This window comes from Dromiciops gliroides, chromosome 2 (genome assembly GCF_019393635.1).
Source record: "Dromiciops gliroides isolate mDroGli1 chromosome 2, mDroGli1.pri, whole genome shotgun sequence".
Lineage (NCBI taxonomy): Eukaryota > Metazoa > Chordata > Mammalia > Microbiotheria > Microbiotheriidae > Dromiciops > Dromiciops gliroides.
This window is the reverse complement of record NC_057862.1, coordinates 273,629,009-273,631,474: the sequence shown is the minus strand read 5'-3', so window position 1 is coordinate 273,631,474 and position 2,466 is coordinate 273,629,009. Positions and strand designations below refer to the sequence as shown.

The window sequence follows — 2,466 nt, the reverse complement described above, 5'->3', positions numbered from 1 at the left end:
AGTCACTTGATTTCTCAGTGTCCACCCCTCCCCCATCCCTTCCCCACAACTTTCAAAGACACTAAGCTGCAGAGAAAGTACTGGCTTCTGTTGGTAGAAGCTTTACCAGTAGTTCCCTACACCAATGAAATTACAGATCCAGGGGGAAAAATTCCACTGCTGCTAAAAATAACACCCACAGCAGTGAAACAACACATTTGAACATAATTTGAAGTTTGGGTCCTAGTTATATTTTTCTCTTCAATGGAATGCAAGTTATTAGTGCCATATGTCTGTAGTTTCCCATCTAAAGAGAAAATAAAGTTTTACTTCCCTCCTTAGTACTAATAAATTTAAAATACTCTCTTTAAAAAGTTTTAGAAATAAAATATCATGTTCTATTATGTATATTAATGAGAGGAAAATAGTAATTATAGGAATCTGAAAAAGCAAATTATCTTTCTTTGGCTTTTCTATTTATATACTTACTTCCAATGCCCATTATTTCTCTAGTGTGAGAATTTCTTTCACCAGTGCAGATTACAATCCCCCAATGACTTAGCAGATTGTCTTTGAAAGATGCTTAGGTTGAAAAAGTTCATTGCCAACCTGGCAACAAGCGTTTCCAATTTTTGCCAGACTGGTCTTTAAGTCACTAGACCCATACTCAGAGCTTTTTCATCTTGTTAAGAACTTGCTGGACCTCACACTGTGCCGGCATCTGTTTTAAAAGATTGTCCATGTGACAATGTATCATTAGAACAGGACTTTAAGGGAAGTTCTACCATGAGATGCAGTGTTGTGTAGTGATGGAGAACTAGCCTTGGAATCAGGAAGACCTGGGTTCCAGACTTGCCTCATTCTAACTCTATCACCCTTTTAGTCAATCATCTAAACTCTTAGTGCCCAAAGCTACTCTCTCAGACTATAAATTGCAGAGGGGGTGCCAACCTGCACAGGTAGAGGGGGTTTCCTCATCTGAGAGTTCCCTATGCCAATGAAATCATAAGTCCAGCTCCCATTCATAGCTTATATGTAAACAGGAATTATTATAAGTAACCCCCACTGTACTATTCTACAAGAATCCAAACAATTGAATCAGAAAGAACTTGGAAAATGTTTAGGGTTAAACTACATGGGTGATTCTTTCATGTCTGGTGGGCCACAAGTCTTCCTAAAATGTGTGACAAGCAAAGCATTGTAGACAACCCATCCCAAGATGTTATCATAGATTGGTCCCAATACCTAATCCTTCTCCATCCAGTAGAAATTTGAGGTGCCCAACTCAACTACAAAAGTCATCCCCCTGAGATGGAACCTAGGGATTAGGTGCACACTTGGACAAAATGTCTGTCTTTAGCAGAACCAGTATCAGCTATTAGAGCTCCTTCCTCTCTCTCTCTCTCTCTCTCTCTCTCTCTCTCTCTCTCTCTCCATGACCAAGTTACTTATAAGATAGCAAGAGGGACATTGAGACATTAATCTGGGGGCAGCTAGGTGGCACAGTGGATAGAGCACTGGCCCTGGAGTCAGGAGTACCTGAGTTCAAATCCAACCTCAGACACTTAACACTTACTAGCTGTGTGACCCTGGACAAGTCACTTAACCCCAATTGCCTCACTAACAAAATTTAAAATTTTTTTTTTAAAAAAAGAGACATTAAGTGCTCGCTTCGGCAGCACATATACTAAAATTGGAACGATACAGAGAAGATTAGCATGGCCCCTGCGCAAGGATGACACGCAAATTCGTGAAGCGTTCCATAAAAAAAAAAAAAGAGACATTAATCTGAATATATGGTAGTGTTCAGTGTGACATAGTAGGTAGAGTGCTGGTATTGACTCAGATTCAAATGCCACCTGTAACATAAACAACCACAAACACTACAGACAAATAATCTGTAAATTGATCATTGAAAGATGCTGATTTGCTTGAATAAGTGTATGTACTAATTTACTCTTCAGAGACAACCATTTAGAAAAATGTTGGTTGCTGTATAACTCTATCATGAGGATATTGTCAACAGAACACCTATTCAGGGTTGTTTTCCAGTAGTAGTGACAGATTTGCACTAATCCATCTGTGTTCTTTTACCTAATTCTTGTAATACTGTGTGTTATTTGACCAAGGTGAAAATATATAGCATATCCATGAAATAGAGCAAAGCTTTGTTTCTATAAGAGGTAACTATCTAGTCATAGGCTTATTTATCTACATGAAATACATGAAATAATATCAAATGGTTTTCTAAAGAGACTACCTTCTGAACCTTTACTGATCCATTAATGACTTTAGGCAGACAGTTGGTATATATTGCTGGTGATACATTATAGAATTTACTTCTGGCTTTCTCTATGTGTCAGATATGATGGAGCATAGATCAAGTATATATTACTACGTATGGTAATAAGTAACTTCTACTTAGTCTTTAGTATTCCTGGATAAAATTATTGATAATTACTCTCTGGGGCAGCTAGGTGGTACAGT

At 38.0% G+C, this 2,466-nt stretch overlaps 1 non-coding gene across 1 annotated transcript; it reads left to right on the top strand.

The window, feature by feature from the left end:
- Positions 1–1,642: 1,642 nt before the first annotated feature.
- LOC122744803 lies at positions 1,643–1,749 on the top strand. The gene has a single exon (XR_006355147.1). It is a non-coding gene; the product is annotated as a U6 spliceosomal RNA (small nuclear RNA).
- Positions 1,750–2,466: the final 717 nt, after the last annotated feature.